The sequence below is a fragment of the Ailuropoda melanoleuca genome, chromosome 1 (genome assembly GCF_002007445.2).
Source record: "Ailuropoda melanoleuca isolate Jingjing chromosome 1, ASM200744v2, whole genome shotgun sequence".
Classification (NCBI taxonomy): domain Eukaryota; kingdom Metazoa; phylum Chordata; class Mammalia; order Carnivora; family Ursidae; genus Ailuropoda; species Ailuropoda melanoleuca.
In genome coordinates, this window is record NC_048218.1 from 139,121,340 (window position 1) to 139,142,807 (window position 21,468).

At 36.2% G+C, this 21,468-nt stretch overlaps 1 long non-coding RNA gene across 1 annotated transcript; it reads left to right on the top strand.

The window, feature by feature from the left end:
• Positions 1-293: 293 nt before the first annotated feature.
• On the top strand, positions 294-11,907 carry LOC117803503. Its single transcript, XR_004627472.1, has 3 exons — positions 294-386; positions 5,007-5,092; positions 11,823-11,907. It is a non-coding gene; the product is annotated as an uncharacterized LOC117803503 (long non-coding RNA).
• The last annotated feature ends 9,561 nt before the right edge of the window (positions 11,908-21,468 follow it).

The following is a 21,468-nucleotide window of genomic DNA, read 5'->3' on the forward strand; positions in this document are numbered from 1 at the left end:
CATACCATAGGGAACTCTCAATATTTTTCTTATGTCTGTCACCTTTCATATTTATGACTAAAGGTGAAAATCATAAGCAATTTTATGTCCTTATATACTGCTAACTGTCCACCTCTGCCCAACGCAATGACATCCCTATTGTCTCACTTTTCACTTGAAAGCCATTTCTAGAATCAAGTGTATCTGGGAGGAGTGGCTTCAGGAGAGCAGGGAATAATAGTTTTTGAGTGTCTATGAGTCAGCTGATATGATGGTCATTTTCTAACTGACATCTCATTTTATCTGCAGGGCCTCATCATTGCACAGAAGAGAAACTCTGTATCTCAGAGAGATTAAGTAAACTGTCCAAGATCAAATTCAAACTTCCCTCACTACAAAGCCAAGAGGTACAAAGATCTTGAATGAGAAAAATCAAGTGAATTCTAGATGCTCCTATAAATAATTTCTGAATCTGGTCAACCCATCCTTTCCTATCCTGGTGTTCATTGACATCTGGTGCTTTGGGAGAATGTAAAGGGTCGCAGGCAGGTAGGTATAGAATTATCAGTTCCATTTGGGGAACTACAATATAAGGAAATGACTCATTATGAAGTAGGGAAGGAAGAGTCTTTCTGAACACACCTCCTTCAGAAATATGGTCTCCTAACGGCACTGAATTCTCCTTTCCTAAATATTTTTAGCAACTACTGTCTAAACTAAAATCTTAGCACTGGTCTAGTTCAAGTGTGTATTTGTCTTGTCTCACGAGAAAAAAAAAATCAGTTCCTTGAAGGACGCCATCTTGAAAATATCTTTTTTTAGTATCCTCAAATTCCCAAGAGGAAAGTTAACTAAATAAAATTGAGTTTTGTTGAACTAAATTGTCTTAGGTTGCAACTGCTGTTTTGATTTTCACCTGTCTCTCTGTTCTCTGTTGTGGGCTACAGCGACATTTTATAACATCACTGAGATGATGTTATGCTGGAAGCAGTTGTAATGTCCGCAGGGATAAGGCATGACTTTCCTGCAGGTTTTGGAAGGTGTTTCCTGCAGTTCACAGGAAGCATTTTAAAATTAAAACTTTAGGCTTGCTGGGGAATGTTCTTCATGATCTGACCCTATTTTTTCAAAAACTATGGAGGTTCTGAGATATTCTCCCTTTTGTGCATATGTGTATACCTGAATACTGCATATCTACGTATATGTGTGTGTATAGACATATATATGAGTATGTGTGTCTATATATATGTTAGTACAGGAATACAAGGCATCTGGGTGAGGGGAAAGAGTTCTGTATTGATGCTCACAACCAGATCAACAGTAACATTGTAGCATTGCTTCCCCAAAGCTACACTGTAGGCAACATAAGCTCCTATGGACACTTTCAAGGCAAGTGATGAGTTTCTGTAGAGGAGAGATGGAGAAAAATGGCTTTGTTCAGGGGAAAAACAGCTGCTCCTTTCCCCTTCTGAAAGGAGAGAAAACAAACAAACAAACAAACCCTTGTTCTTTAAATGAGATGGAAAGGATTCTGAGTTGTCACAACCTTTTAGAATGTAAATACATCTTTCCAAGGAACATGTAAACCCTGGACTCCACAGCTTTTATGACCTAAAGATGTATCCAAATTCTGGGCTTCATCCCTTTTGAATTATAAATCCCTAGGGAAACAGTCTTCTTGATACGTGATTATTTAATCTAGGGGCCTAATCCACATTGTAACCATTTGGCTCTCTAGGGGAGATAAGAGAAGTTCTATCATAATTATAGATCAGAGCAGTTAACTACAGATAAGTGCCAATCTAATCTTAATGGTGTGTGGAAGGTAAAATGTTTCTAGGGAAAGTGAAAGCAAACATTTTGTTTTTTATTTCTATGTCTCAAGAGGGTAGGCTTTTTGTAGGAAAACTGAGAAATCAAGGAAATTTTATTTTCCTATATGTTCTCACTATTTCCCTACTGTTATTACTCATATTTCCCCTTTATAAAGAGCACGTTTTGCCAATGGAACTGTTTTCTGGACCTGGTGGTACATGTCTCAGAATTTTTCACTTCTGTAGCTTTGCTTACGACATTCCCTCTGCATAGAACTCCCTCTCAGCCCAGAGGGTCCTAACACTCCCAAAGGCTCCAACACACACTCAAATGCTTTCTCCCCATGGAATGTGGCACATTTCCTAACTGGATACCTTCACTTCCTTCTTGGAACTTCCATCTCATATTCTGGTCCTCTTTTATGGCATTTAATCATGTTCTAGCTTGTATTATAGCTTTTTAGATACCAGTCATTTTCCCTGATGAACTATACAGTCATTTGAAGCAAGGCTTAGATTCTGAATTTAGGTATATGGAATATTAGCCTTTTTTTTTCTTTTCATGCTGAAATGTCTCATTTTTTAATTTATTTTTTCCAGTGACTTATTATGTTTGATTGTCCTTAATATCATAGGAACATGATATTTCTATTGGAAAATAAATTGTTTAATTTGGGAAGATATATTAACTTAGGTAACTAATGTTGTTGTTTTCACAGGCTAAGAACTAAACTTTGTTGACTTGTGTAGCATCTGCACTCATGGTGTGGCGCCCATGACCAGCATTGTGTGTATACTTCTTTTTAAAAATTTTTTTAAGAGAGTGAGAGAAAAGGGGGGAGGGGCAGAAGGAGAGGGAGAGAGAGAACCCCAAGCAGACTCCATGCCAAGCGTGGAGCCCCACCCGCGGCTCCATTTCACAGCCCTGAGATCATGACCTGAGCCGATACCAAGAGTCAGTCGCCTAACCAACTGAGTCACCAAGGTGCCCCTCATGTGTGTACTTCTAACTAGTTTTTATGTTACTAGCTTCTTGAAACCATATTAAGACTTATTTATGTGCCATACTTAATGTAATATATTAATTAATACACTTTTATTAATAATATATTCCCAACACATTGAACTATGGTTTAATAAATATTGAGTAGGTAAAAACAAAGTTTGGTTTATTACTATTATTGCTTTCTGACTCTCTTGTAACAATATTAGTAGTCCTTTTTGAGGGAACTCAACATTTTGTGGGTTCTAATTAAATGTGAGATTATAAGCCTAAGTGTTTGAAGATATTTTTTCTTTGCATTCTTTTGATTATTAGCTCTTCATTTTGAGTATTCCTAATGTTAGTTGGCTGATAGTAGTGGCCAGTACTTAATTTCATCACAGAATATGAGCTGAACTTGAATGTTCCACTTTCATGTCACTGCTAGAGACTTAATTGGCCCGTGCTTTTGAGGGAGAAATAGTGGTGGAAACGCTCTTGTTGGTGTTTCCATTTGGCTCTCTGCTTTAATTCTGTTCTGTCCTTGCTGCACTTGTACTCCTAAAGTGCTGGATTATAAAATACTCAGAAAATATGAAACTGGATTTCTGAATATGCGACAGTGAGAGAACAACATCCTTTGGCAAAACTGTGAGGGGGATGAAAGTGGGACAGTGTGAATGTCAAGCCTGATCATTTTGGGGATTGTAGCAATACTTTCATGCCATCCAACTAAATGTGTGGTATCAGACAACCTGCTTTTCTGTTAGAAGTTCCACAGAGAAAATTTCAAAGTTCAACCCTATAACTATTGGGGGGTTTTGGAAAAGCTTTTGTCCCCCTCTGAGTTAAAAGTAAAAAATCTGTGCTAATGAGACCAATTAGTGTTCAAAAATTGAGCTAGGGTTAATTGCATCAAAAACACGATTACATTTTTTTTAAAAAATAAATGAGTTTGAAGATTATAGAACAATGCTTTTAAAAATTGTTTTGTGATATACCAAAACCATCAAATATTTAAAAAAATAAACCACTGCAATTTCTCTGTGAATTCTAAAACACTCAATCCTATTAATGATAATACTTATTTTTAATAAATATCAAATTATTCCTGCTGCACATTTTCCATAGCTGTCAAGTTTAAAGAAATGTCAGCTAATTTCCGACCAACTTCAAAATTCGAAACCTCTCTGTGCTAATGGAGATACATACTTCATTTATATGAAGACTTATGATGACTTTACTTTCTTTTAATTCCTTTTATTCCTTTGTTGGTTTGTGCGTTCTACAGCATCAATAAACACTAAGTGTGTACCCGTTAAAAGAGAAAATCCTTTGTGATTTGCCACTTCGAATAGGTTGAACTGTATTTTTTCTCTTGTATTATATTCAAGAGGAGAGAGTGTTTGGAAATGTTTGGTATGTGTACAGATCAGAATACTGGAACAACAGTCTTCGATGAAACTTACCTACATTGGGACTCTCAAATGTCATGTACATACATCCTACCTTTTACTTTTAGAAGTCCTCTTGGAGACAGTGTGACTCTTCACTGTTTAATGAATATTTACTTTTGATTATGATTAAACTTTCGTGATTAAAAAAAAGCAAACAACAACAATAGCAACAACTTTCATTTTGTTTTGTTTTGTTATTGTTCTCTTCCCAGAGTCCTTGGAATGGGAAACCTTGAGGGATTCAAATGAAATATTTTTCCCATAGAATATATCTTATACCAAGTCCAAAGCAACTGAACCAGCACATTTCTGAGGAAAGTATTCACAGCTGGATGATGATAGTCAAGCTTGTGCATAGTTCCCCTGTCCTGTGACTTTTATCTTGAAATGTCTTTAGAAACTTTTCTCTCCATTTCAACTCCATCTATTCTAGACTGTTCTTCATCTCCTCCAGCTAGATTCCCACAAGCCATTCCTCACTTATCTTCCCGAATCCATGGTTCCTTTCATTTATTCTATACTTTCTATTTCACTATTCTCATATATTTCATTCGTTGAAGTATTTGTTCTTTATTTGTTTCATTATTCACTTATATTTCATGTATCAAGTTTTCATTGAATGTCTTCTAATACATAAATTCTACTGGAGAACTGAGATGATAATTCAGTGGCTACTTTCATGATGCTTAGTAATTCATTTTTCTCCTTGGCTTTTAAATAGCTACTTAGTTTTCCGAATGCATCATCAATCCAAATGTTCTGTTTCTATCACAGGTTCTCTACATGGTAGCCCCTTGGCTCTACTAAATCATTCAAGCAGCCCCATGGCATGTGTGTATTAAACAACTGTGACTTCCAAGGTATTGTGCTCTTTGATGTTCTTTCCTATTATCACTCAGTATGCTTCCTTTAGGGTTGCCCGATAAAATACAAGATGCCCAGTTAGTTGGAATTTCAGGTTAACGACAAATGGTTAGCGTAAAAGTGCCCCTGCAATATTTGGGACATGCTTATTCTAAAAATAGTTACTATTATATGACAATAAATTTTCACAAGGCACCCAGTATTTTTATTTATTGTATCTGACAATGAACATTTTGGAAGTTTCCCCTCCTTTAGTGAGATTGATTTCTTTGCTCTGGATTTCTTGGTAATGAAATATTCTTAGCACTTTACACATTTTAATTTATGTAATTCTCAGGCTACTCAGTGAGGAAAGAAACCGTATTATTCCCATTTTATTTTATTTTATTTTTTTAAGATTTTATTTATTTATTGACAGAGAGAGAGAGCGAGCACTAGCAGGGGGAGTGGCAGGCAGAGGGAGAGGGAGGAGCAGGGAGCCCAGCATGGGGCTCAATCTCAGGACCCTGCTATTATGAGTGAGCCGAAGGCAGATGCTTAACCATCTGAGCCACCCAGGCTTCCCTATTATTCCCATTTGAGATATGAAGGTGTTGGGAAGTGGTGGTCAAGGAATTTGCCCAAAGCCAACCAGTAATAAGTATCACTTCTGATGGTGAGCCAGCAACGTTGGAACAAGAGCCTGGAGTGTTAATCATTGCATATTACAGCTTCTGCGGAGCACTACCATGTTGCTGGTGCCTAAGGTCGCTCTGGAAAATAGCCCTTGGTGGTGACACCTGCAATGACACTTTCATAATTGTTCATTCTTAGAAGAAGGAGCTGAGATGCCCTTCAACAGATGAATGGATAAAGAACATATGGTCCATATATACAATGGAATATTATTCAGCCATCAGAAAGGATGAATACCCACCATTTGCATAGACATGGATGGAACTGGAGGGGATTATGCTAAGGGAAGTAGGTCAAGCAGAGAAAGAAAATATCATATGGTTTCACTCATACGCGGAATGTAAGCAATAGCATGGAGGACCATAGGGGAAGGGAGGGAAATCTGAAGGGGGAGAAATCAGAGAGGGAGATGAACTATAAGAGATTATGGACCCCAGGAAACAGACTGGGGGTTTCAGAGGGGAGGGGGCTGGAGGAATGGAGTAGCTGGGTGATGGGTATTAAGGACAGCACGTGTTGTGATGAGCACTGGGTGTTATATGTAACTAATGAATCATCGAACACTACATCAGAAACTAATGATGTACTATATAGTGGCTAACTGAACATAAATAAAAAAAAAAGAAATGTAAGTGTATTTTTTAAAGTATCAGCATAGTTATCTTGCCTGGGCATTTCTAGACCCTGAATGCATGGACACCCCAAATGCTATTAGGCACCCTCTTCTCTGTTGCCTGGTAACTCTGAAAAGAAAGCAGTCCTGGCCTGTAAGAAGGAGATGGCTTATTCCAATGATCATCTCTCCAGACACTGAGGTATGAGGACATGTTCTCATTCCTTGCCCTGCAGTCACACCTACTGAGACCTACTGAGGGAAATTCCATTCCTCCTTCCTCTGTATTATTGGACTAAATCTCCTGCAGATCCATCCATAGAGTATCAATGCACTCTTCCGTACTTCAAGTGTGTGCCACATTCTTCTGCAATGGTCAGAGTTTCCTTATCTCTCTTATCCTTTCTTTTCCACTTGGGTCCTTCAACAAGGCAATAATAATGCTTGTTGTACATAATCCATCTCTGTGAGGCAGTTCCATCTTGCAAAGGTATGATGGAACAAATTGTGCCGTCCTCACATTCATATATTGAAGTCCTAACCCTAGTGTCTCAGAATGTAACCATATTTGAAAGTAAGGTCTTTCAAGAGGTGATTAGATTACAATGAGGTCTTGAGGGTGAGCCATAATCCAATATGACTGGAGTCCTTATAAGAAGAAATTTGGACATACAGAGAGAAAACCAAGGGAACACGCAAGAATGCAGCCATATGTATGCCAGGAGAGAGGCCTCAGAAGAAGTCAAACCTGCTGACACCTTGATCTTTGACTCCTAGTCCCCAAAGCTGTGACAAAATAAATTTCTGTTGTTTCAAACACTCAGTCTGTGGCATTTTGTTATGGTGGCCCTAAAAAGGAATACAGAAGTTTCTTTCAGGAAAAAAATTCTGATACTAGCTCTTCCTCTGAAAATGGACATCAAACTAATGCACATTAATACTTCCATGAGCATGTCATTACCATTGGAACCCACAGGCTTAAAATATTCAAAATTTAGTTATCCACTACTACAGATACCCACATTGCCCATGACACCAGCTACTATTTCCTAAGCTCTTGTTATGCGCTTGACAATGCTCTAGTGACTTTCACATGGTATCTCTACTGATCCTAATAACAACTCTGAAAGTTAGATGTTACTACAGATAATGCACTTGAATCCAAGACCCCCAAGGAGAAAAAACTATTATTCACCCAAACAATACTCACTGTTTCATGCGAAGAGTTTGGCATTCAGCTAAATTGCTGGTAAATTAAGATCAGGTTCGATATCTTAGATTACCTACAGAATGAGCATATGATTGATGCTTAATACACGCTGCTGATCGATTGCCTGACTGGAAGAGGAGGCAGAAAGGAGTAGCAATCCACTGTCTTCCTGACAACACATGTTTCCACATCATCCCTCCTATGGAACTCTCTGCTGCGTTGATGGAGAGACTGCACAGCTGTGCACTCACATAAGTGATACCACAGTGACTAACCATCTAGATCATTTTTAAAAGATTTTATTTATTTATTTGTCAGAGAGAGAGAGCACAAGCAGGGAGAATGGCAGACAGAGGGAGAAGCAGGCTCCCTGCTGAGCAAGGAGCCCGTTGCAGGCCTTGATCCCAGAACCCTGAAATCATGACCTGAGCCAAAGGCAGATGCTTAACCAACTGAGCCACCCAGGCATCCCACCGTCTAGAGCATCTAAGTTTGACCAGGGAAAGAACCTTTTAAAGCTTTGATTTAAAATCCTGTGTGTGCATATGTAAGAACTTTGGGTAGTAGAAAGAACATTTGACAAGAAGCTGTACATTCTGGTTTCTAGTACTGGTTTTATTCCATAATAAAAGGAAACCATGAGACCAATATAATGTTGCTAACTCTTGGGTCTTCAGAGTTCCAATGAGGACAACTGTGGAAGCTTTACTTACTTCACAAAAGTGATGGAAGAAGTAATTAAAGCAAGGTGAATATGCTTCAAAACACTTGCTTCCTTAAACCTAGAACAATGTGGGTTCTCTTCCTTTTCTCCTTTCCAAATTTTGCTGTTCTTCCTAGTGCCTCCACAACATTGTAGTAATTTCTGGATAATACGGTAGGCTAGCTTGATTATTAATTCTCTATTGTACATACTAGATATTTTTTTCAGATCAAAAAAATTTTTATAAAAAATAATAAAAGATTTGTTGATGATCTAAAGTCACTCACTTTGGTGGCAGCTAATATATCTTAGAATTTGTTGTCAGCATTCAACTTTTCCTAGCAACAGGACATCATAATATTGGCAATAATAGCTAACATTTATTAAACAGTTATGAACTAGGAACTAACCTGAGACCTTTACATACATTATACCACTTAATTCTTTAACAACTGTATGAGGTAGATATGATTATTATCCATGTTTTAAATATGAGAAAATTGCACACTTAGAGGTTAAGGAACTTGCTCAAAGTCACATAACTAGTAACTATGGAACAAGGCTTTGAATGCTGGTAGTCTGAATCCATACTCTTAATCACCACTTTATGTTGGAAGAATAAAAATTTGCCAGAAAATCAAAACCGTGTAGTGTTAAAGGCGAAGGGAGAGAGTGAACAACAATGAGATGCATTTCAAGCATTGCTCCTTCCACCCCACGAGCATTATTATATCCTCAACACCAGCATACTGCCTGGCCCAGAGTAGTTATTTAATAAATACTTAAGAATTTAATTATTGAGAAACAGAGACTTGTAGTGTGTAGGAACTGCAAGGAGGTTGACATACCTAGAACTTAGAATATCATGAGTAACATAGCAAGAAGTCTGTATATGCTAATAATTGTGAAAGATTTCTGGATGAAATATTGTATGAAGCAAGTCCATTCTTTCATTCATTCATTCATGCTTTAAAATTTATTGGCCATCTGCCTTATATGAAATATTTAGGAATCAGATACATAAATAATGGAGCTACAATCTTTGCCTTGCTGAGATAACACTGCAAAAAAGAATTTACTATCCTTTGGTGGTAAAGTTATATACATATATATGAGTTAATATATTGCATAACTGAAATGTATTCTTTTGCCCAGTCAGTAACAATATCTTGTCATGAGGTAAAGTATTGATGGAATTAAAGTGTATAATACAAAGGAAATGCACAGTAATAAAAACCTAGTAATGTTTTTTGTGTATCCAAAATAACACTCCAATTTCATATTTGGGGTTAAATATTTGGTAAAAAGCAGTCCTTCCTTGACAAAAATATACAAGAGGACAAAATGGAATAAAACAAAATGAAACTTATGTTAATAAAAGTGAAAGCAAATTCTGTTGTCACAAATATTCTGTTTTACTGGCTAATTACTCATTTGTTGTATATTACAATGAATAAGCCACCACTGGTTCTCTTCTGGCATTTAAACTTGTATTTATCAATGTAATACCTCCACCAAATGGTTGTCATAGAGATGGGTTTCCTGGGAAGCAGGTTCTGAGACAGAGGGTAGTGTATAGATTATTACTGAACACCATTGGGATTAACCCTTGTGGAAGGGCATGAAGGGAAGCAGAAACATATAGAAGTGAAGTCCCAATGACAGTATCCCCTGATTCTCAGGAGCTAGAGTGGCTCTGAAGAGTGATCGGTTCCAAGTTGGGTTGAGATGGCCAAGCCCACTTCAGGATAAGTCGTTCATTAAGTGTGGCTGCCTGGGAAGCTATGTTACTCTGGGAGGATTGGCTTTCTGCAGCTGAAACAGTTGCCTGTCAGTGAAGGGGCCACATTGCAGTTTCAGCCATAGTGGCCTCTTAGATAGTACACAGAGCATTTCAGGGAAAGAATAGCTTATTTCTCCACAACCCCCCACCCCCATCAGTAATACCATGACCCACAGGCAACCTTGTTTACTATGCTTGTTTTGGTATTTCTTAATGGTTACCTCCATAACCCTAGATGATATATATTTTACCTCTATTTCTTCAGTCATGGTCAGATTCCCCCTCCTGCTCCTGTGTATAATACTGTCTCCTTGCACCTGGCCTAGTGCCTGGCACAGAATAGTATTTTTTTAAGATTTTTTTAAATTTTTAATAATTTCTACACCCAACACGGGGCTCGAACTCATGACCCCAAGATCAAGAGTCATATGCTCTTCTGACTGAGCCGGCCAGGAGCCCCACAGAGCAGGTGTTTAATAATCATCTGTTGACACCTTCTCTGAAAAATGAGGATTTGGCTCACATTTGGTCCTCTTCCTTTCAAATATTTATAGTTTAATTATTTTAAATGCTTTTTTTGATCTTTTTGGTAATTCTAATATTATGTTTACACTTGTATTTTTTGTGTGTATACTTGCAACTTACCAACAGTGTCTCATGGCTTTCCACTCACAAGACAAGGACTCCAATGTCCCTACCCTTTCTTTCACCTTCCCCACTTCTGTCTTCCATGATCAGTCAACTATAGGTTTACTTTTATTTTCTTCAAAGTGTTGACATTTACATTCTTTTTCTGAAACCACAACCATATTATCTATGCTTTTCCTCCCCAACCTGACTTTCTGGATCAAATAGTAATGGTTACAAACTTCTTAAATTAAATACAACTTCAGAAAACTTCTGGCTGGAGACCACCATTTTGAAGGTCCTGTCGGCTGATGGCTGTAGTGGTTGCTGGCTGGGGCCTGGGGCCTGGACTCATCCCATATGTGTGTTTTATTTGGTCCATGTACTATTTTATACGTCTGCGCTGACATTTAAAAACTGGGTAATTTTGGGTTGACTCTAAAAGTGAGGAATCATTGAGCAGCATTTATATTGTTGTTTACTATTGAATAGTGTGCTAGGATGAGATTTCTATAACAATGTTACTAAAATTGTATTGCTCTTAGAAGTGTTTCTAGCTTCTCTAGTTTAACATTATACTACCTAGTGTGAGGAATTCTCCTTTCCCCGGAATTTGTTCCTCCTGAAAACCTATCCTTCTGCTCTAGTCTGGCCTGGATGTTCTCTGGGTGGGCTACATTTGAGGGTGTTCTCTAATTCCAGAACCCCTGCTCCTTGGAGGCTGTATCTCTTGGATTGGTCTTTTATTTACCTCTTTTCATTTATATTTTCTGTCCATATTTTCCTCTCTATACTTTAAAATACTTTATGCTGTTCAATTTTAGCAGTTTTAGCATAAATCTCTAAGAATGTTTTCATGTTCTCTACTTGACACTTTTCCCAAGAATCCTAGCTTTAGTTAATCTCCCTGATCATGTTAGAGCTGTCTCTTCTGCTTCCTGAGTGATGTTAAATTTCCTATTTTCTTATTTTGATCATCATTCTCTTTAACAGTGTTGGTTCTCCTCTTATGCCTCATGATCTTTGGTCGTCCTTAATGCTGATTCTATGAAGGGAGGAGGGGTAGTGTGGGTTTTTTTTTTGCTCTTGTGGCAATAGATATGGTTTCCTTTCAGGTCTCTGCCATGATTGATACCCTGATTGGGAGCTCCCAGTGGGATAAGGCAATGGAGTGCAGTGTTCACAAGTTCTTCCTGGAGGTGAGTTCGGGGGATATGGTCTAGTTGCACCTTCTTCTAGTGAGTCTTATTTTTTGCACTGACTGGAAAACAAAAAACTGTCTCTTCCCTGAGACTCCCCTGTGGCCAGGATTCTGGGAGCTAAGTTGATTCTCCACATTCGGAAAAAAAAAAAAACCTTCTTCTTGCTGTTTTTTAGCTATTTTCTGTTGGTAGTAAAGGTGCTGGAGGTGCACCTCTGCAGGAATGGTCCAGGCTCTCGTTTGCAGCTTTCTGGAGCTTGTCAGAATAGGCAGCAGGTCTTTCCTGATTCCCGTTTTCTGATCTGTATGTTCACGAGCTCAATAGTTTCCATAGTTCTGCTTTTTGCAGAAGTAGCAGCTGTTCTTATGTGTTGGTTCTGTACTGTTCTGAGAGTCTTGTCTGAAAGCTTATTGTAGATCTTGCTCCTCTGTCACTTCCATTGTATTTATAATCACCGAATTTCTTTTATTTAATTCCCCCGCCCCCAAAGAAAAGCCAAACCAGATGGTTTCTGTTTCCAGTACTGACTCTAGACAGAATGAACAAGTGGGGAGTTGGAGATCAGGCTTTAGGCCCTGAGATGTCAGAATGAGGAGAATATTATTCTAGGAAGCTGATATATGCACTAGCTTTTAGGATCATTTCTTTAGTGAGGAGCCATTTAGGATTGGGATAAGACTGGGGTAAGTGTCAGATGCCTGTGTCCTGAGTTGGGATAGAGGAGAAGAATGAGGGCATATCTGCCCCAGTTGTTTGATGCACATACCTGTACTTAATTTCACTGTTTTCAGACCCATATCTCTCCCCATCCCTCCACTGCATCTGCTGCCTTTGGGGTTTCACCAGACAAAGGGAGCAACTCTGGCCCTGTGGTCACTATACGGTGTATTCTTTCTCCTGTTTTTATCAAGAGAAACACTCCAGTATGCTTTCCATCTTCCACAAAAGTGTTAAATTTCTTGACCTCCTGGTGATACCTCATACCCATGTTCTTGATGATTACTTCCATACTTGTATTTAATCAGAATCTCTGGAGAAAATGCTTGTTCTCAGTCTGGATCTTTAGTCAGGGTCTTATCTGAATTTCCTGGTTCACCAGTTTTAGAAGAAGAATGCATTCTATCATAAAAGTGATATATCTGGCCATTTAATATTATTAAGGACTTTTCTATACTTTCCTAATTGTTGTAAAGTTTTAAGCAATTTTTTAAACTTACACCTTTTTCCTGTTAGAGGGAAAATGTCTTGAACCTTTGAATGTTCTATTAGTGAAAGCCAAGCAAACATCATCATACTCTATTTAAATCTACTCATCAAAACTGGAAAAGCATAAGAATTTGAGGTAAAAGAAAAGTTGAATGCAAATTTTAACATTGCCACTTATAACTTTGGAATGTGGGTCATGTTACCTAATCTCTCTGAGCTTCAGTTTTTTGAATTTGTCAAAATGTGAATAAAAATATTTACTGTGCGGTAGTCAAGTAAGAATTAAATATTATGAGGTAGACAAATGAAGATGACTTCTATCGTGTGCATACTGTGTATTATTTGTTCAACTGAAAAAAGAAATAAAGCTCTTCTTTCTTTGGATAATTAGAAAAACTCCCACAAATGAGTTACTTTACTGTTCTCTCATGAACATAAAGATTTCATTGAAGCATAAGGAAAACCAAGTATATAGAAAGTTCTGCAGGAACCTGTGAGGAGAGCAGGGTTCATTGTTTTGCTCCCAAAGTCCACATGATAATATGTACAGAAGATAATCTTTAAATTATGCTAAATAATAAAAACACTGAATTAAGAGTTCTGAGACCTCTTGTCTGGAATTTTTAAAAAGAATATTATCAATAAAGCAAATGAAATATATTGAATCTCAAAGACATGCCTAGTTTATCTTCTGATTCATTACCCTGAACATTGATTTATTTTTTGCAGTTTCTGAAACCTTGTAAAAAAATCCATAATTTTGCAGGTAAAATGGAGGAAAGGATAGTATAGACTAATATCCTGGGCCTTCATCTAGGTGCTTCTCTTTATAATTCCTCTCTGTGTGTGTTTTTAAAAAGCTTTTTGATAGTATGTAATAATATGTAACAACTTTGTATGGTAACAGATGGTAGCTAGATTTATCATGGGGATCACTTCATAATGTTTATAAATGTTGAATCACCATGTTGTACACTTGAAACTAATATAATATTGTACGTCAACTACACTTCAATAAAAAATAATGTGCAAAATGAAAGAAAAATCTTTTTGAATATTTCTCTGTGGGTAAAGGGGCCCTGCAAGGCATCATCAGCATATGGTTATTAGAGTGATTTAGAGATTATTCTGAGTTGGTCACCATGACCTGGCCACTGGAATAAAGTGTTGGCTTTCAGTATTATTAAGCTTTGTGTTTCTAAGCACAGTGAAATGTTCATTACTCCCAAAATAGACCTCTGTTCCTCTGATTGGATTTTAGGATTAAATAAGCCAATGAGTACGAAATCCCAATGTAAGAACCTAGTGGGAGTTCGCCTGCCCAATGAAGAATAGTCCCTGGTTTTGATGGTGAGGAGAATTGGGACAAATACTAATTAGAGCCTTAGCCAGGATGTGTTCCTTCTGAGATCATTCCTTTTTTGATTTATGAGATATTTAAGACACGAATTAACTCCTTTGGCTTCTCCCTTTAAGCATGCAAGCAATTTGAGAGAGCCAAAACAGGTAAATCATAGGCTAGAGAGACAACTGATCACAATATGCTTCTTGTTCTATCTGTTCAAGGGAAAGCACCTGCTCCATGAAGAGAACTGTACAAATTTTCAGAGAGTGAAAGAATATGTGTTTCCTTCAAAAGATTAAGGAGCAGAATGATTTTGGACTTCTCAGCAATGCTGGAAGGTAGAAGACTGTCTTGGAAATTTCCAGTGAAAATTATTTCCAAGCTAGAATTCTATAATATCACTCAGATGTAAAAGTAAAAATAGGACATTTCAGACATGCAAGATATTAAAAAAAAATCTTTCCTTCATCTTTTTCTAGGAAACTACTGAAGTATGTGCTCTGCCTCAAGCAGGGAGTAAACTGAGGAAAAGAGAATGTGCAGGATCCAGTAAATTGGGGACCTAGGTCAAGGAGAGGTAAAGGGAATCTCAGGATGGGAGAGAAGAAATATATAAGGAGGGTAACTGCAGAGCAACTTGACCAGCTGGAGCAAGTCAGAGGTGTCTGGCAGAGATGTCTCTCTGAAGACGAATTGTTAGGGTTCCTGATGTGTTTAAATATATTGAGTCAAGATTTATGTAATAGAGGCATTGTTTAGGGACTAATGGTGATAAATACAGAGACTATTAAGTGAAAAAATAATATTTTGTGCAAGAAAGGAAAAAATAGATATAGTATGCTATGTAGATCAGTCATGAATAGCATTTACCTAATTCGTAATAAAATAAATACTGACTACATGACTCAAGAAATGACGATATACATCAAACTGTCAGGTTTTGATTTTTTAGTAGGTCAAACTTTACTACTAATGGTTTGCAAAGTGCTAAGCATATGTCCATCATTTTGTGGGCAAAATAATGTTTTCATCAACAATTATTCATTGGTTATTTTTTAAGATTTAAACATAGTTTTTAGAGATATCAAGCTAATGACAAATTTTTCAAGAATCTGGGTTACAAAAAAAAGAATCTGGGTTCATATTCAACCTGGAAAATAAAATTACAAATATGGATATATAATAATTTCTGGTAATTGAGAAAACCTATTTTTAATGGCTAGTCAGAAATAAAAAACTAATGCATGCTTCTATTATGCACCTTTATCGAAATGATTTTCTTTGAAAATAGTCCATCGATTTCCATTTTGCATATATAAAAGTGTGGTTCTTTGCTATATCAGATGGGATAAAAAATTGCAAATAATTTTCATGAAGGTACTAATTTAAGGAGGAAATACTATATAATAGGATGCTCTACTGACTAGCTAGTGAATTAAAGAATAGCAACTATTTTATATATATCTATATTTTAAAAGTGTATATAATAAGTATATAATGTTTATAGTTTGTGTGGAAGGTAAATGTTTATAGTTTACATGGAAGGTAAAGTCTCATTTTTATGCCTGAAATCATCTAATCATTAAACACAATGCTGCTACTATAATAAGAAAGTTGTTTTTCCCTTCTATTTTCTAACTATTTTTCTTTTGGCTACTCTACCTATTTTTAAAATGTAGCGAATTAAAGCAGTATAAAAAAGTGAGTTTAGAGTGTCAGGGTACCGTAATTCAGTTCTAAATCTAAGTGATTTGCCCATTATAGGTAAAAACTATTAGCTGACTTCTTAAAAAAGAGCTTTCATTTTTGAAATATGAAATGCCACATAGATTTTTCAAGCAAATTTGAAGAGAACATTTACTGGAGTATGTGCAAAAACAATAATTACATACCTAATGCTACTTGAACTAAAGTATTGAAGGAAAATTTGTGCATTTCCTTCATTTAAGGGTTCATCTATGGTAAAATGTAAGCTTTTCCCCAACAAAAGCAGTGGGAACATGGAAGACAAGTACCACATTTATTGCTGAAATAAACATTTCCGATGGTTATGTCTTCAGAAAATCCAAAGGCGATAATGCATTTGGTGGAGGTTTGTGAGGTTTTTTGCCTTGTTTTGCTTTTTTACTTTTTGAATTTTTATTTATTTTTTAATGTGCTACAGTAAAGACCAAATGGTAGCTCAGCATGGAGCAAGAGCTCTATACCACACCAGATATATTTCAGGCATTTGAAAGCTATAAATTTTCTCTCCTGTTGGCTAGATTCAGCTTCATAACTGCCTTGCTGTGTGAAATTGGACAGTCATTTGATTCTTGTTGACCTTATTTCTCCATGTTACAAATGGCAATTATAAAACTCGGAAGCATTTTAACTATGCGTACACTATGCTAGTCCATAAAGAACTGCCCCTGTCGATTCTTCCTGCGGGTTGGCCTGAAGCGTTCCGTGAGTGACGTATAATCTAGCACTTTGCTTAGTGACTCTCGCTCGCACCTATGGAGCTCTTACTAACATGCTACTGATTCTGCCCTTTAGGTTGCCTGATATTTAGACTCAAACAGAGCCACCATATCTATGGTTACTGTTTGCCAGTATAGTCTATTAGTACCACTTTTACAAAATTTCTAGCAACCATGTTAATGAGATCAAGTGATTCATTCGTGGGCTTTAAGCTCAAGGAAAAATAAAAATTTTCACTGTTGGCCACATATAGGATATCCTCTTTAGTTCATCACTCAGCAGGTCAGTGCCATCACATTACACTCCTTTTGTCTTACATTAATATCTCTAAGGGATTTTGTGATTTTGGATCTATATCTGATGCAGAAAATCAGTGGCCTATGTGTATATTAGGTGGAAATACACGGACTATTTTCAGATGGTTTTAAGTTACTGACATTATAGAAGATACACAATCCCAGCATGAATGACAGAACTACATTGTTCTTTTGCTTATGACTATTCACTTAAGCATGTATTTTTTCATTTCCAGGAAATCAATCATTAATATTAATATGTATTGTATATAAATTATTGTGGTAGAATTATAATTTTCCCATTGAATTAGTAACTCAGATTCATGAAAAAGTTGTCATGGGCTTGATTTCCTATAAAGTCATGGGTAGAGCCTGAGTTATTACTGAAGCTAATGTTATTTTACACTTATATAGCAAGTGGTAATATGCTCAGCACTTGGCAAGCCATTGGGAGTGAAATTTGACCTATCAAGAAATCATAGTGTGACAGGTTGATGTATGTGTTTTTTTCCCCAAGGTCTTTCAGAGGTTGCATCTATGTCAGGTAATTATCTTTTCTGCAGAAAAGTAGAGATTGCCTTATAACAACTTTTAAGTTTCTAGAAAGACTAGGAAAATTTGGTTAATGTGTAAGCCTTAGCATCTTGTCATGAATGCTAGATTTTCATCATTTTACTAGTATAAGAACTATCAGACGACTGTGGAATAGGCATGTATTATCTTGTGTTAAAAAGATCCTTCTGGGAGGGTGATTCATATATAGCACCCCCAGAAAGAAGCAAGCAATGTGAAAATCTTCTGTCTTTGATCACTCTGAGCATCAGACTTCTACCTACTGTTTTCAGGTTGAGGGCCATCCAGAAATATCAATAATAGGCTCAGTTATCTACCCTGGGAATTTAAGAGAACAAAAATAGTGGTTGAGAGTGAACATGTATTTAGGAATAAACCCATGTAATTTTTAATGTTCATTGATATTATGAAAACATACGCAATAAGCTGTGAATATTATAAGGTGCCTTCTGACATCGGTACCTGCGTATCCTCTTAGCTTTTAAATATGCTGCTAAAGAGTTAACTTTTTTTTAAACTTAATTTTTTTAAGTGGCATTTCTCCTTGTGAAATTATGTCTTTTCCTTCCCACTTATGTGTGTCCCATGTCATTCTTGTAATCCATTTTGATATTGTGATAGTCATAATTTTTATAATTAGTTGTCAGAAATTCTCATTTTTATTAACAAATACTCAGAATTGACTGCAAATATCGTAACTTAGGTAAACTCTACAGTGATTTTGCTTCCTGCTAAAATGCTGTAGAAAATGCTGGCTGTGTGGTTTATTAACCCCCCTGTTTATTTATTAGCCTCCTGGCTGGCTGCTGTCAGGCCCTGCAGCTTTCATTTTATTTGAAATGTGTGGTCTTTTGTTAGCTTCTGATGGACAGATATGACCAGGAAGATCCTTTTCTTGGGAAAAGTCCCTTTTGGGTTAGGAGCTCAGCTGAGAAATAGATACAAAGGGCCATGTTGCTTCTGCAATAATACTATTAAAGCCCATTATCCCTGTGCCCCAGCAAAAGTGTTTCAGCAGTGTTACCGAATAACATGTTACTTACTCCTTATTCATTCTTCATTTCTTACCTTGATTTAGGCAGTGATGAGAATAGAAAATAATTCTGATTCAAGACGTGTGATAAACATTTCGTAGATTCCATTTGACTGCTAGATGCTATCCTAGGTCATTCACTTTCATTATTTTCAAGCCCCCAAACAAATCTTGACCATAGGTATTGTTATACTAAGACGAATAAACGATGTCTCAGAGATATAATATGAATTGCCCAAAGTCAGTCAGCTGATAAATGGCTAAATTCAGGGGTCTTGATTCCCAGTTCAATTGGACATTATTTTGCAAAATTTGAGACTTGTTTTATGGCTTTTGGCTTCATGTGTTTTGAAGCTTTGTTTTTAGGCACATGCATATTTATGATTGTTATGTCTTTGTGATGAGTTGGTCTTTCCATTGTTATAAAATGTGACTCTGTCTCTGGTAATAGTCTTGTGGTTTATTTTGTCTGATATTAATATAGTCATATCAGCTTTCTTATGTTTATTTTTTACATGGTATGTCTTTTTCATCTATTTATCTTCAGCTTATATATGTTCTTATATTAAAGTGGATCTCTTAAAGATGGCGAATCCTTAAGTCTTGCTCTTCTTTAAAAAAAATGTTCTATCTGCCCTTTAATTGTCATAGTCCATTTGTTTTTTTTGTCCCCCTTTGCTTTTTTTGTTCCTCTATTCTGTTTCCTGCCTTCTATTAGATTATTTGAATAATTTTTGCATACTATTTTAGTTTGACTATTGATTATTTAGCTATCCTTGCATTTTTTTTCTGAACTTTCTCTAGAGATTAACATGTGCATTTTCTTATAAATAACGTTGTATCATTTAATGTCAAATGTGGTAAACTTGTAATGTGTATTTCTCCCTTTCCTGTCCACTATCTGTGCTGTAGCTATTATATGTATTACACTTACACTCATGATAACCCCACAAGATAAGGTAATATTTGCTTTAAACGGTCCTTTGGATTTTAATGAAATTAAGAGGAAATACAGCCTTTTATAGTTGCTTCCTTTGCTTTTTCTAAAAACCTTTTCAAGATTTTACATTCCTTCTCAAAGATCTGAGTTTTCATATAGTATCATTTCCATTCAGCCTGAAGGAATCCCTTTAACATTTCTGATAGTAGTGAATTTCTGCTGGCAATGAATTATCTTATTTTTATTTTATCTTTGATTATTTTGATTTTACTTTTATATTCTTGAAGAATATTTTCACTGAACATAGAATTGTGGTTTGGTAGTTTTCTCTTTCAGTGTTTTTAAGGTTTTTTGGCTCAGTGGTTTCTGATGAATTATTGGCCATTCAAGTTGTTGATCTTCTCTCAGTTTTCTTGCTTTCAAGCCTTTCTCTTTCAGAAGTGTGGCTGTGAGGTGCTTGGGCATGGTCCTCTTCATATTTATCCTACATGTGCATCACTGAACTTTTTGAAGCTATAAATTTATCTTTTACTAAATTTGGAATTTGGTAGCAATTATTTCTTTAAATACTGCTTCATTTTTATCACCTTTTCTTCTGGGACTGCAATTACATGTATGTTTGACCTTTAGCTTTTGTCCAAGAGTTCCCTAAGGCACTGTTTAATTTTTTTTAATCTTTTTTGTTTCTGTTCTTCACATTTGATAATTAGATCATAATCATTGATGTAGCTGTCTATAAGTTCAATGATCTTTATGTTCTCTCTATTCCGCTTCTCAATAAATCCAGTTCTTAAGAAAATCTCAGATGTTGTGCTTTTCAGTTCTAGAATTTTAATTTGGTTCTAAAAAAATTTTTTTTGTATGGTAAAATATACCTAACATGAAATTTATCATCATAACCATTTTTAAGTGTATATTAATACATTCATAATGTTGGGCAATAATCACCAACAATCACTATCCGTCTACAGCTCTTTTTGTCTGGTGAAAGTGAAGCTCTGTATCCATTAAATAATAGCTTCCCATTCTCTTCTGCTACTTGCTCCTGGAAACTACAATTCTACTCTCTATATCTGTGATTTTTAACTACTCTAGGAAATTCATATAAACAGAATCATATAGCATTTGTCTTTTTGTGACTGGCTTATTTCACTTAGCATTATTTCCTCAAGGTTCATCCATGTTGTAGCATGCCAGAATTGTCTCCCTTTTTAAGGCTGAAAAATATTGCATTATATGTATATACCACACTTCGCTTATTTTGTTTTAATCTGTCAGTGACATCTGGGTTACTTCCATGTTTAGCTGTTATGAATAACGCTGCTATGAACATGAGTGTACAAATATATCTTTGAGACCCTGCTTTCAGTTCTTTTGAATATATGCCCTGAAGTGGAATTGCTGGATCATATAGCAATTCTATTTTTACTTTTTTGAGGAATTACTGTATTGTTTTCCATAGAAACGGTGTCATTTTACATTCCTACCAACAGTACACATGGGATCTAGTTGCCAACATTTGTTGTTTTATGGTTTTTTTGAAGTAGTCATCCTAACTGGTGTGAGATGTTACTTCGTTGTAGTTTGGATTTGCATTTCCTGAATGATTAGTGGTGACCATCTTTACATGTACTTACTGGCCATTTGTGTATCTTTTTGGAGAAATGTCTATTCAATTCCTTTTCCTATTTTTGAATTGGGTT